At 38.7% G+C, this 15,003-nt stretch overlaps 1 long non-coding RNA gene across 1 annotated transcript; it reads left to right on the top strand.

Moving 5' to 3' along the window:
* The first annotated feature begins 708 nt into the window (after positions 1-708).
* LOC140600660 (uncharacterized) lies at positions 709-2,336 on the top strand. Its single transcript, XR_012003832.1, has 2 exons — positions 709-883; positions 2,152-2,336. It is a non-coding gene; the product is annotated as an uncharacterized lncRNA (long non-coding RNA).
* The last annotated feature ends 12,667 nt before the right edge of the window (positions 2,337-15,003 follow it).

Raw genomic sequence — 15,003 nt, 5'->3', positions numbered from 1 at the left:
TAACAAAGACTTGCCCACTCCTACCCCACTGTTCTTATCACTCAGGCCTCTATTTACTATTATTATGTTTTGATACTTTCCCTACCTTTTGTGAAACCAGCCATGTTATAAATACTTTATCTTTTCTAGGCTTTAGTTGTGCTGTAGTGAGATGGTTACTTGGAAGCACTAGTCAGCTGTATTACCAAGCTGGAAATTACTTTTTGTCCTTTTTAAGAGGCCATACAAGACTGCTTAGTAAAAGACAGTCCATTGCGTCTAACAGACCAGCAGTTCACACCGACAGGCTAAGGAAGGGATGAATACACTGTGTCATCATTTTGCAAATTTTACTTTTGCAATGAAGTTTCTGTTGGCTGATGGTCAGCACTGTGAAATTCTAGAAGACCTCAGGGTAACAGATGCTGATATTTTCTGATAGAAATCAAGCTGGTGAAATGGGCCATGTTTTACTATGTTGTCTACATGATTTGCTTGTCTTTGCCCCCAATTTTTGCGTTCAGATTCTTTGAGATAAAACTACCGTCAATTCTTCTAGACACTGATGGATCAACTTTATAAAACACCAGTGTATAATAGCAAGAACAGGTGCTTGATGCTACCCTATTAGGGGCTCCTCTTGCCGAGAGATGGGTAGTCAACGCTGTCATTAGGTGCTGTGCAGAGCTGTCAGGTGTAATAGCTCATCTTTGACTTCCTTTGTTTGGGAACCCATTGCTGTCAGAGTTGGAATAAGTAATTTGAACACTTTAGTTACAGCCAGCAGAAATGGAATCAATACATGCCAGGATTAACCTCAGTGATTAATCCCAGAATCAATGAACCAAATGATTATCATTTCTGTCAGCTGAAGATTCTGGTATGCAAAATTGTGATTAAAGAGGTGAGTTAATTTTCCTCTGCTGCTTTCTGTACCAGGCATATCTGAGGCCACTGTTTTTCCCCTTGCTTTGCAATGTGGCTTCAGCCAGTTCCTGTGTCACATAGTTGGGTGCTCAGAAGCCAAAATGACAAGGATGAGAGGCAAAGTCAGCTTAGTTTGGGCTGCTAGATCTCTAAGGATAATGCTAAGCTAGGGAAATTTCTAACTTTTAGATCAGAGTGATTATTCTGACTCTGGGAGTTATGGGATGTCATTTGCTGTTTTCAAAAGAGAGCAGAGGAGGCTGGAGCAAAGGCTGGGCATGCAAATGCCTAACTAAAGACTCTGAGTATCTGTCTACACAGGGCAGGAGAGCCATCTCAGTGGTAGACCTACCCAGTAGAGACCCCAGACAGAATGCATCCAATACTAGTCAGATTGAAGGATTAGCATATGCCAGGCACAGTGCCCAGGGTTCTATGGTCTTATTTCATTTAAAGATCACAGCAACTCTCTGGTTGGTGCGGTAAATATCTTCACTTTCCGTCACTTAGGCAGTGACGGAAAAGTAGGCATCCGTCACTTAGGTAACCTGCTTAATTTGAATGCTGGCCTATCTGATTCTGGATTCTCCAGGGCTCATTAGTTCAGTTGATATCATCCAGCTATGGATAAAGAGAGATGGCTCTTGTTATGAGCTGAACTGTACTCCCCAAAAAATAAGTTAGAGTTCTAACCCCCCCTAACTTAGACCATGAATTTATTTGAAAACAGGGTCATTGAAGATATAATTAGTTAGGATGAGGTCATATTAGAATAGTGTGGGAGTCTAATAATATGAATGGTATCCTATAAGAAAATAGCCATGTGAAAACAGACACAGGGAGAATGCTATGTGAAGTTGGAGGATTGGAGTGATACATCTAAAGGACAAGGAATGCCAAAGGTTGCCTACAAAACACTAAGTTGCAGAAAGAGTATGGCTCTATAAACACCTTGATTTTAAACTCTGAGCCTTTAGAACTGTGAGACCATAGATTTCTGTGGCTTTAAGCCACCCAGTTTGTGGCATTTTGTGATAGCAACCCCAGGAAACTCTTGGGTTAAGTGCATATGTACGTGTGTTTGTATTATGAGAATGTCAATTAAAGCAAGCAAGTCACACATAATCCCTAAAGCCTGCTCTGTACAGAGTACAATGTCAAGAGTGATGGGAAAGTCAGATATATGAGTCTATGTGCTTAGCTAACATAATGCTTATGATTTATTTCTCATTTACTATTTTCCAGGCACTACCCAGACAAGGAGTCCATGTCATGAAATGAGCTATACCTCTGGAGTCAGATCTGCTTTGGTGTGAGGCCCTACTGATTTCTCAGCTTTTTAACCTTGGAGAAATGACTTAGCCTGCCCTTTGTTTCAATTCCTTAACTGTAATATGGGGATGGTGATAATAAAGAGGTTGTTGCGAGCATCAGTTAAGCTATTTAATGTGAAGTGTTTGGCACAGTGCTTGACACACAAGTGTTCCATAGATAGGATGTACAATTATGTTATCTTTGTGCCTTTACTAACGTGCAAGGTGGGGACTGTTAGTGCCACTTTATAAGAGGGCGAAGTGACTTCCTCAGGAATGCAGAATAAGATGGCAGAAGGGGGTGCAAATCCTGTTTGTGGCTCTCCAAAGTCTGAGTTATGTCCCTTCTACTGCACTGCCTTTTCACACCAGAGAGTATATAGCTGAGTCTGGTACATAAGAGGCTGATATACATAAGGATAAAAGGCAGTGTACACAAAATGAGTCCAGCCGGTGGTTTGACCACCCACTTAAGAGTGTTCTCATCTTGTTGGGATGAGAACATCCCAACAACTCAGAGGAGGCTTTGCTATGTGGGAAATGGGATCTTAGGACTGGCCTTTCTTCATTCATATCAGGAGCATCTATCAATCTGCTTTTTTGCCTTTAAAAAATATTTCAATAACTTTGGAGAATACTGTATCTTGAAAGAGAGGGGAAGGGTATACCAAGGGAAGAGTAAGTTGTATGTGGATAAGTTTGTTTCTTGCCCCATTAGGTTTATGAAATGGGGTAACCTGAGACTGGACATCAATATTTTTAAAAGCCTTGTTTGGTAGAAATGCCAAGAATTTTTTTTTTCTTGTTACTTTGGAGATGGAGCAAAAACAGAGCCAAATACATTTTAATGGACCTTTTGGTTATGAAGATGTAAAGCCAAAATCCAGCTTCAAAATGGAAGGAGTCAAGGCAATGTGAAACTACATGATTTGCCTTGCATAATAATCTAAATATTATTTCTACCCTGGGCCAAATTTCAAGGTGGAAAGGGAAGACAGCCATTTCACTAATAAATATCATACATTAGTGTAGACACTGACAGCACACACACTGAACAATGGGGGGGGGGGGCCAGTAAAAGCAATTAAAGGTTCCAAAACCAAAGAACATTGTCAGTGATGGAGAAACACAAAAGCCATTTCAAATAAAATGTTCCTGAACTCTTAGCCTCAAACCACTTTCCTGATAAAATTACAGAGCTTATTCCATTTATATCTGTATTAACCTCTATATCTTTTAACCTCCTCACCATTCCAATAGTAGAAGATTAATCACAGAGCCTAATAGTGTAAATTAATGAGGGCAAATCTGAATTACTGATAGTACCAAATGCCAGAAGTGTTTAACAAGAATGTAGTTTAATTGTCTCTTGCCGTATATGCAAATAATAAATGAATAAGTACCAAGTGAAATAAAGCACATGACATAATGTGTGCAAAATACTCATCTATACTAAAACATGCCTATTAAACATAAATGAGCTCTTGAAATTATTGAAGGATCCTCAAATATCCTTGGCTGCTAATTTTAGTGAAGATCTCTTTTAGGTCTATGAACTTGAATATCCACAGAGGAATTATTTTGAACCTTTTACTTCATAAGGACATCAAATTTTGTTCATATACTCATTAACATATGAGAAACTTATTGATATTTTCTGATACACCTAAATATGCTGTCTGGGAAAGTCTGCATTGCTTTGGCCTAAGCGAGCATTCCTTGGTGTAACAAAACGGGGAGCCAGCAGGTGGCAGTGTGTCCCTATCTTTGAGCAAGGCACTCCCTGTTTAGAAAAAGCCCCTATTTAGGCTGAAAACAAAGTAAAAAGCAAATGTTTCCTTGCTCTGTGAAAGGAGGAAATCCATCAACCATGTTCCTTTCTTTATACAGCTGCACAGGGCTGGTGAAGTGTCTACTTCCAGAGTCCTCATCTTTTGGGGTGGGATCATCCTGCCAGCTTCCCTGTCCTCTGGCAAGGAATGGTGTCCTTGCCTTTGCACAGAGCCAATTTTGGAAAGCGCTGCTGGAAACCATTGGTCTGACATCTGAGTCAGAGATGTGCCAATCTGAAATGTGTACTCTCCAGAAAAAGAGTATCTTCCAAACAGTCTTCGGGTAATGAAAAGGTGATAGGGGAACACAAGGCCTCTGGCAGTGCTGCTTATCTTTCTTCATTGCTTTTTATGATAAAACACTCCCTGGGTAATGCTCAGCAATACAAAGTCTTGAATCATTGAGCTGAAAGCAACCTTAGAGTTCATGGCCATCCTTCTCATTTCACAGGGAAACCAACTGAGGCAAACCAAAATTATTCACCCCAGACCACACAGCTGGTTATATGATAAGTCAAGCCTAGAATTTAGAGCTTACTTGCACTCAGTTACTGTTTCTTCCCTTACATTTACAATGCCTTGATATTAGGTAAAGAAAAGCTCTGAACAGGCAAGGAAAATCTTTTTTGACTGACTTCTGTGTTCTAGGCATTGTGACCTTTCTTCTGTATACACATAATCTTTTAATCCCTGGAACAAACTGCTAACTGATGTTACTCACCCTCAATTTATAAATTTATAACCTGAAGCTCAGAAAGGTTAAATGACTTGCTCAAGTTCATGCAGCTAGTAAGTAGTGGTTGAGTATTTATTTATTTATTTATTTATTTATTTATTTATTTATTTATTTATTTATGATAGAGAGAGAGAGGGAGAGAGAGAGAGGCAGAGACACAGGAGGAGGGAGAACCAGGCTCCATGCAGGGTCCCGACGTGGGACTCGATCCCGGGTCTCTGGGATCGAGCCCCGGGGCAAAGGCAGGAGCTAAACCGCTGAGCCAACCAGGGAACCCCGATATTTATGTTTTATACCTATGAAGAGAAGCAAAAGTTGGTTCTGGGAAGTTGTTAAGCACTGAGTATGGAGAAAAGTAGGATTAGTAGAGGATCCAGAGCCAAACTGATTCATCATTTGTCTTTGCAAATATCACTCTGCCTTTCATGGAATGCTTTCTGCAGTACTGTTTTTATATTTGCATCCTCCCACAAAACATTTCTCTGAACTGCTATTCAGAGCATTTAATCCTCTGAACAAATGTATTACTTATGATTGGTGCCCCTTGTCAGACATATAATCATTTATTGCTTTTAAGAAACAGTTACTTCTTCATGTGTAAAGAATATTTTCTTCTATTTTAAAAATAGGTGGTCACTAAATATTTTGATAGACTAATGAATTAAATATTTAAGTAGCTAGATGGAGTTTACAAAAAGAGGACACATCCCTCAAGGGAATATCAATACTACTCTTTTAGTTTCAATATTTTCTAGTTTTATGAGTTCAGAATTTCATACGGAGAGATGATTAACGTCATATGACATTAGGGGAATGCAAATGAAATCAACAATGATATACCAACTACACATCTATTAGAGTGATCAAAATCCGTAACATGACTATACCAGATGCTGATGGGAATGTGGAGCAACAAGAACACCCAGTCATTGTTGATGAGGATGCAGAATGGTACAGCCATTGTGGGAGACAGTTTGTTTCTTACAAAACCAAATATACTCTTACCCTAGGATCCAGCAAATGCACTCCCTGTTATGTTTACTCAAAGGGCAAGTAAAATTACATCCATATGAAACTTGCACACAGATGTTTATAGCAGTTTATTTATTTTTTAAAAAGATTTTATTTATTCATGAGAGACACGGAGAGAGAGAAAGAGAGAGAGAGAGAGAGGTAGAGACATAGGCAGAAGGAGAAGGAGGCTCCACGCAGGGAGCCTGATGTGGGACTGGATCTCAGGATCCCAGGATCACACCCTGGGCTGAAGGCAGCTGCTTAACCGCTGAACCACCCAGGCATCTGTATAGCAGTTTAATTCATAATTGCCGAAATTTGGAATCAACCAAGATATCCTTGGTAGGATAAACTATGGTACATCCAAACAACAGAATATTATTCAACACTAAAAGGAATGATCTATCAAGCCATGAAAAAAATAAGGAGGTACGTCTGAGTGGATGCATATTACTAAATGAAAGAAGCCAGTCTGAAATGACTACATGCTGTATGAGTCCAACTAGACGTTCTGGAAAAGGCAAAATAAAGTCTTTAAGAAAAAAGAGCATGGTGTTTGGTGAGAGGGACTAATTCAGAATTGGGAGGACTATGACAAATTTGTCTGCCTGGTATTGCTGAAGTCATAGACCATGCATGGGTAGGGTAGTGAGGAATGCTGAATTGCTACAGATGTCAGTACCGAGGATGTAGGCATATGAATTTCAACGTAACCCAGAACTGAACAAGAAACAGATTAGGACAGGAAGTTTGGTACTATTTATAATCCTGACCAAGTACCAAATAACAATATTGCAAGAAAAGCCTAAAGAAAAGGATGGCATGAGACTGTCTTTAAAAAGCACATATCCCTAAGGTGCTTGGGTGGCTCACTCAGTTAAGGGTTCAATTCTTGGTTTCGCTCAGGTCATGATCTCAGGAGATCAAGGCCTCCATCAGGCTCCACACTCAGTGGGGAGTCTGCTTGTGATTCTCTCTCTCTCGTCCTCTGCCCCCCACTCCCACTCTCTCTCTCTTTCTCTAGAATAAATAAATCTTTAAAAAACACAGATTCCTTGGCAGGTTAGGTTTCTATATTCACTCCTGTTATTACATACATATTATGTTTTTATCCAGCTACAACTTCTGAATGTTCAGTCAAGAGGTATTTCTCACCTAGATAAGAATACTAATATTCTTAGTCTTAAAATTATCCTTCTTTTAGAGTTATTTTGCCTCTGAGCAAACACAAATATCTCACCTGTGCAGCACTGGAAGCCTTTGTAACAAACAGTATGTAGATTCACTGTTGAAATCAGTCATTCCAAATGACTCTCTGAATACCTCAACTACATCACTAATCCTGGTGTCCTTTTTGGATTTGGGGCCAGCATTTGTCTACGCACAAGAGAGTCCCTGGCAGTAGACTATACATAAGTCCAAAGTCTGAAATAGGGTTCACTCTTTGAAATTGAAAACTGAAGAAAGAAATTCTGTGACTTGGCCAAAGGCCCAGTGTTTGATCTGTATAAGAACCAAAGCCTTCAGACTCCCAAAGTCTTTATTCGTATGGCTCTGTTTCTGCAAGAGGTAGCTAGAAAGCCAAATTCATAATTCAACATATAATTTTCACTGAGAAGATTTAAATGTCGTTGGCCAGATGCATGGATAAAAGTTCAACATTCAGTTTATTAAGTTAAGCCAGGGATATTTCAAATACATAATAAACCTTTCAAGGTCAAGAGTGATTTTTGGTTTTGAATATAGAAGCTGTTTTGCCTATCTTGCCATTGAATTCATTTTGAAACCCAAGTTCTGTTCTGTGGCTGCTATTCAAGAGGCATACTCTTGTTGTAGAGCCCAGCTCTTGGGCAAGCACAGCTGCAGGAAAGCCAGGCTGATACACTACTCTGCTGAGAAGGACCTTGACCTCACTTTCCCCACAATGGCTATGGCTCACCTTCTCTTTACCACGGTGTCAGTTTTCATTACCTTGACATTTCTCACGCTTTGATGTGTGATATGAAATGGTAGCCTTTGGCAATAGATGGGGAAATGAGGCTTCACAGGGACATAGAGTGCTTGCCAAAGGAAAAGTGTGGAAAATGGATGTGACAAGGTTATTCAGATTGCTTTCTTAAGAAGTTTCAGCTCAGCTGTACATGATGATGCTACCAGTTGCTGCTCCAGCTTGTTTATTACAAAGGTAGCTGCGTACCCCTGTGTGAATTTGTCATGGATGCTTTTGCCATCATGCCTAGCATGAGGAAGTACTCTCTGGTAGAGAAAACAACCTAACCAGTCATCTAGGAAAGCTTCATGAGCACCATTAATTTCCATTTTAATTGTTGAGACTTCAAAATTATAACGGTGACCTTTTGTTTCTGTATTGTTATCGCTGACTCTGTTCACAGGTTTTATTTTGTTATTGTTTAGAAAGAGCCTTTATGCTATAATTGAATTAAAGAACTCCTTTAGTCTGGTTTCTATCTATAGTAAAATAACAAAATAACAGCAATAAAAATATTCAGATGACATTGTCTAATTTTTTTTTTCTTAAGATGTTGTAATGATAAGAATATGGGGCTGGAGCATAAGAGGGTAGAGCCAGAAATTTAATATAAATTTCCAAAAGTACATGTGAACCAGGTATGGTCCGGAATGACAGTGCTATCTAATGGGATCCTGTGTGCTGGCTGGATGTTAGCAGTAGGCTGTTTTAGGCAGGTGGGTAATGGCAGTATGATTCCAAAAGATGGATCTGTTTGATACCAGGACTCCATTCATCCAGTGGCTAGAGGAAGAGTGTGTGTGTGTGTGGGAGAGAGTATTTGCTTGAAGTCTGGCTTCTTTCACTGTATTAGTTTTCTATCATGGCATAACAAATTCACACAAACTTAGGGACTTAAACAACATAAATTTATTATCTCTCAGTTTCCATGGGTCAGTTCAGGCACGAGTTGCCTGGGTCCTCTGCGCAGGGTTTCATCAGGCCAAAATCAAGGTGTCATCCAGAGCTGTCATCTCAATCTGAGGTTTTTAGCTATTTCAAACTCACATGGTTGTTGGCAGAACTCGTTTCCCTGGGTTGTAGGACTGAGACCCTCAGCAACTAGAGGCCATGCCTCTCCACAGGCAGCTTACAATGTACCAGCTTGCTTTCTTCTTCCAAGTCAGGAGGAGAGTACCTCCGATCTTCATTCCCTTTTATTTTTTATTATTATTTTTTTCCATTCCCTTTTAAAAGCCTCACTTAACTAGTTCAGGCCCACCCTGGTTAATCTCCTTGAATAACTCAAATGTAACCGATTATGGCCTTAATTATATTTGCAAAATACCTTCACCTTTGCCACATTCTATTGGCCAGAAGTAAATTACAAGTTCTAATCAGCAACCATGGGTATAATACTAGGGGGCAAAGTTCAAGGGGGTGGTCATACAATTCTGCGTATCAGTCTCTTATCACCTTACCTAAACTGTTATCATAGGACCATCGTTGCCTCTTTGATTGCCAAGTCCCTTAGCCTCTTCTCAGCTCCCACTCTCTGTGGCACGGAGCACTGCTAACCATTGTCCTCATTCTTCTTAGGATTTTCTGTTGTTACTATCTCACAGTTCCCTACAAGAGAGGCAGTGTAAAATTAGCGAAAGCATGTGATACTTGTAGTCAAACAGAACCAAGTCTTAATTCCAGCTCTCTTAGCAGAAATAATCTGCAAGTAGCTTGCATCTGTGCTTAAATGATGCTGGCAGGAATTGGAAAATACAAAGGAGCTTCTCCTCCACCACTTCCCCATTTTAGTCTACCTGAGTACCTTCCATTAGCAGAACGTAAATGGAAATCAGTAGTTTCTACCAAGGGAATCTGAGAAATACGTATTGCAGACTCCACCCCCAGAATCCCACAGCAACACAGAATTTGGTCTTGAAGCAGAAAGACAATAGGTAGATAATGGGCACAGGTATCACCTATTGCAAATACCCATTGTAAATAACAGTAACAGTTGAGTGGAAACATCTGAGCCCCTTGTTAACAACAATCTGAGATAATAAACATTCCCTTTGGGTACAATTCAATTTCTTGCCTCAAATATACAATATTCTTTTGCCTTAAAGTATTTCTCTCCACTCTTCAAACCTGTTTGGCCAGTTAACAGGAGATTTCTACTTTATATCTGCACGAGTTCAACACATAGACTGAAGTTTCCTGGGTACCCCTTACAGAGTTTCACCCCTTGTGCTTTTTAAGAATCATTGAAATCACTCACTGAATTCCTGTTTCTGAAAGTTCTACCCTTCAGGACTCCACGGTGCTCTTGCCTTCCTTCTCAACCCTACTTGCCTAGTACTTTGAATTACAGAAGCTTGGCACTTAGCAGGCCCCACGGTAGGGACTGCAGTAAAAGCAGAATCAGTTCTGATCTAGCTGTGACAGGAGAGACTGACTACTCATGATGCTGCTCCCTCCTCACCTGACCAAATGCTATTCTGACACACTTTAAACCATCAGCTGGCAAGGCTGCAAGAGACCAGCCTCCTAAGGGTTAATCCACTTGTACATTAATCTGCTTCTTTTCATTGTGCCTTTTATTGCTCTGGGTTATTGTAAAGGTGCAGAGATTAATTAGCAGATTTAAAACCTTGAAAGCTTCATTACATAATTTTAGTCATCAGCAAACCTTGGGAAAACTTAAAAAATGAAGGCACTAAATCATTTTAATTGGAAATTTAACTGGGTATCTTTATAGAATATTTTATTGCTTGTCTTCTGAACAGACAGCTGCCTTAATGTGTCCTTAGATACTGAGTTCTTAGCTAGAATGCTCCTCAGGAGATCTTGTTCTTGTCTTGGTGTGAAGAGGCGGGATCTGTCTATGGCAACCAGTATCATTAAATACAGGCAGGCCCTGCTTTAAGAAGTCCTATCATCTGAGAGCCAGAGAATGTGAATATGCAAATTATCTCTTACAAGAAGAATCTGCTTTTTAATTAAAAAAAAAATAGATTCCTAAAATAGTGCACTTCTTTCTGTTTCCACAGGATAATTTCATTGGTAAGAATTTATTTTTTTTCAGTTATTCTGGGGCTCACTGGGCTCCAGGAAATTCTGCTGCACCTGGAAATGTTGTCTTCATAGAGCTTCAAATTGTGAGCAGAACAATAAATGCAGGTGGGAACTGAGTCTCTCAGCTGCATGGGCACCCTGCTCTCTGGTCAATACCAGGCTGACCTCATCCCCATCTTGCTATGCATTTTATCAAGGGTAAGATAGGAAAAGGATAACCCCTGAGGTCCCATTACTTGTTCAAAAAGATGATGCAGGTCCCTTGACCAAGAATAAAAGTGAAAGTGGAAAGAGAAGTAAAACATTTTTGAACGAAATTTAAAAAGTAAACCATGGCCTTAACACAGACTTAATGGGTTGTTTTCCTAAAAGTGCATTGGATCAAGGTTACCAATTCTCTTGAATCCTCTGTGAAGAATGAGAGACAGACCTCTGGTCTAGGTTTGGCCTCTTAGAGGTGGCATGAGCCATCACTGACCCCATCCAAGATCACCACGGATTCATGATGTTTCATCCAAGTTGCTAACAATTACGGGGGGCGGGGGGGGGTAGATCAGTTCAAGTTTCCACATTGTCCTGTATATATTGCTCTGAATTGCTCCATCTGCATATAGTTCTTTCTGCTGTCTGTTGCCAAGATCTCTTGTCTAGACTTTCTGGAGAGGCCATGGGGGCAGAGCACAGAACAAAAGCCCAAGCACTATCTTTAGCTTGTGTCTGTCGCTCCCCATTTCTCAGGAATTCTGGGCTTGTTTTTTTTTTTTTTCTTCCCATTTTAATCTCTGAGCCTGTGTGTGGGTGCACGTGCTTTTGAGCTTCTGTTTGTCTCTATTAATATGTGGTTTAATCATATGGAATGATTCATGTTACTTTCTTTTTTTATAATAGGCACTCAGAGTCAAATATAGACCTTGGAGTTGCACTTCACTGTTTGTTGTGTTTTATGTATGAACAGTTTTGTTCCTAAGAAAATCCTTTGAAATGTATCCTTTGAAAAAAAGGCATATTACCTTTTTTAAAAACTACGGTTGTGATAACACTGACGGTAACTTCCAAGTAAAGATATTTCCCTATCTGTATGATTTTTTCGATCATGTCTTTAAAATTAATTAAGTTATCAATACCAGTTATGAAAAAATAATTCTGTCTCCTTTGGAAGTCTGACTCATACAAACATTTAAGACAGCAATGCCCAGAGAAAATCATTAATCACTGATTATGAGTTTCTATGTTTCTAGCCAGACTTCTTCACCTCCTTCTGTAGCATCAATGCCAACTCTTTCCTCCTTGGGATTGTGCTTGGATCCAGGAGTGAGTGAGGATTTGTATCAAATTTAAATGTTTATTATTAATCTGTATCAGCATCCAAGAAATGTCCCTGTTCCTATCTGGTCTTCAGATGTCAGTTTTCAGTGGCACAGGCCATTACTGACCTTCTTTGAATCCTAACCCTAAAGCAGCTCCCATTCTGCCACAATCTGTGTCACTTATACACATGGGAACTATCTCGCTGTCCCTCACAATATTTGGGGGTTAGTTGGGGGCATCTCTTCTGAAGCTTCTCAGGCTTGGTCATGCATCACAAATATTTCTTCCATTCCAGCCCCTAGAACAGTATCTATAACTTACTTCAACCATCAATCTTCAATATATTTGCCTGCAAATTAAACTGAGTTCTTCTTATAAGTTACCTTTCTATTTAGAGAAGGCCAGTCTCTTCATATCTCTAGAATTAAGTAATTTTGCTTTATTATACAAATTTTCAAACATATGAAAGTTGGAACTGTTGTAGTGAACATGCATATACCTACCACATAGATACTAGATTGTTAATATTTTGCAATCTATGCTTTATCCCATATCTATCAATATATTTATTTGTCTATCCATCTATCAATCTTTTTTGATTACATTTAAAATAAGTCCTCTTCTACATTGTATGAAGGTTGGTCTGTGGAAAAGAATATAGCAGAAGTCATGGTGTGTGACTTTTAAGGCTAGATAATGACAGGCACCAAGCTTTTTGCTTTACAACTTTCCTTGGCTTGTTCACTCAAGGGAAAGCCAGCTATCATATCACGAGCAGCACTATGGAAAGACTCACATGATGAGGAATGGAGGACTCTTGCCAACAACCATATGAGAGGCTTGGAAGAGGATTCTCCAATGTCAGTCAAGCCTTCAGGTATTATAGCTTCTCCTGTTACCTTGATTTGAAACTTCCTGAGAGGACCTGAGCCAAAACCACCTAACAAAGTTGCTCTCAAATTCTTCACCTATTATAACTATATAATATAATAAATATTTGTCATTCCAAGGTACCACATTTTGGGGTGATTTTTTTTTTTTTACAGAGCAATAGATAGCTAATATAATACTTTATCCTTAAATACTTCATCATACATAGAACCAAACTAGAAAATTAAGTAGAATTAAATATTTGTTTTCTGTTTTTTTTAAGGCTAAGCCTACATACAATAAAATGCACAAAATCTTAAGTCATTCATTGAATTTTGCCTAATACATACACCAAGTAACCTAAATCCCTATTATCTATCTGAAAAGTTCCCTCGTAGTTCTTCCTAGTCAATATCTGCCTTATCCTAGACACAACTTTTATTCTGATTTTTATCACAGGCTAATGTTTCCTGCTCAAGAAATGAATACAAATTGAACCATACAGCATATACTGTTTTTGCAAGGCTGCTTTCACTCAGCCAATTGTTTATGAGCTTCATCCTCTAGTTATGTTTATTAACAGTTTGTTCCTTTTTATTGCTGACTAGTTTCCCTCTATATCTCTACCATGATTTTTAAAAATCTACTAACCTGCTGATATTTAGGTTGTTTTTAGCTATTATTAAGAAATTGTCATAAACATTCTCGTTCAAGCCTTTTTTTTCCAGAAGTATGTTCTCATTCCTTTGAATTAAAGATGTAGGAGTGAAAGTGCTGAGTCATATGGCAATTACACATTTCAAATTAGAAGAAACTACCAGGTCTGTGCCAAAGTGTCTGTATCATTTTACACCCCCCTTAATAACATATAAGAGTTCTGGTTGTGCCACATTCCTATCAATACTTTTAATTTTAGCCATTATGATGAGTGTGTGTTTATCTCATTGTAGTGTTTTTCTTCTGTTTCCTAGGTCATACTTATTCAGAGGTATTATTTTCCCTTTTGTCTACAGGATAATGTTTCATTTCTCTGATTCACATGGTTTTTGTTTTGTTTTTTAAATATTTACATGTAGCCTTTTGTTGTGTTTTGATTTATTTTTAGACTTCCATATGCTCATCTTGAATTCAGAAGCAATCTAATCAGTTCTTACTTTTGTTTACTTTTGACTGGGGAAGTTTTGTTTTGTTTTTGTTTTTGTTTTAACATGGTTTAAAACGAAATCCCAGAAAGTGAGCATATATTTACATAAATAAGTCTGTCTAGATCACCTTTTCTTTGGGTAGAAAGCCACATTGCAGAGTTATCCAGGTAAACACAAGACATCTTCAAACACACATAGGGATGCATGTAGATCCTGAGGTAGACATGCATAGCCTTTGGTTCAAACTCACTGTTGGGAAGAGACACATTTGGCAACTCATATCTGATGGAGGGACTATTTCTTTATTTTTCTATCTTCTTTTCACTCTTATTAAAGTGAGTTTTGGATATCTACAGTGTCCAGTATGTAAAACCACCACAGTTCTTCCTTCTTCTGTTCTTTCTTGCAGTACTTCACTTGTTGAGACAGTATTCAAGTGACAATTTACTGTACTATCTTTCCTCATCCTGGATTATTTTCTGTGAGTATTTCTTCTTTGCTTTGGTGCACATTTCTCCCAGCTTTTGTTATTATCTTTCTTTTTCTCATGAATTTTCCCAGAAATGGGCATAAGAAACTGAAGGGAGATCTAAGGGGCATCTCTCTTGTTTTTAGTTCTTCTTTAGCACTTCTACATTACATGGATCTTGGTGGTGAGGGCTACATTTTGCTCCTATTTTTATTACTCAGATTTCCTAACACATAGAAGGATTATTAAAAATATGTTATATTTGGTTGGACTCTACTGACCAACATCTAATTTTTATGGACAATGAAATATTTTTTAAAGGTTTTACTTATTTATTTATTCATGAGAGACACACACACAGAGAGA

This window comes from Canis lupus, chromosome 12, assembly GCF_048164855.1.
Source record: "Canis lupus baileyi chromosome 12, mCanLup2.hap1, whole genome shotgun sequence".
NCBI classification, from domain to species: domain Eukaryota; kingdom Metazoa; phylum Chordata; class Mammalia; order Carnivora; family Canidae; genus Canis; species Canis lupus.
This window is presented reverse-complemented; position numbering and strand designations above follow the sequence as displayed.